Below are 254 nucleotides of genomic sequence, written 5' to 3'. Positions count from 1 at the left end.
GCTGCCCAAATCTTCCCCCTTGACGACCCCAAGCCCACGCCTGAGACTAACTAAACCCTAAACCCTAAACCCTCAAAACTAATTAAGCCCTTATTTGGGCCATAAACCCTCGCCTGAACCCTAAACCCTCGCCTAAACCCTAAACCCTCGTCTAAACCCTAAACCCTCGTCTGAACCCTAAGCCGCTTCCTAGACCATAATTATCGCTTAACCCTAAGCTCTCGTCTAAACCCTAAACCCTGCACTAAACCCTA

This window comes from Eimeria tenella, genomic scaffold, assembly GCF_000499545.2.
Source record: "Eimeria tenella Houghton genomic scaffold, Eth_scaff2252, whole genome shotgun sequence".
Lineage (NCBI taxonomy): Eukaryota > Apicomplexa > Conoidasida > Eucoccidiorida > Eimeriidae > Eimeria > Eimeria tenella.
This window is presented reverse-complemented; position numbering follows the sequence as displayed.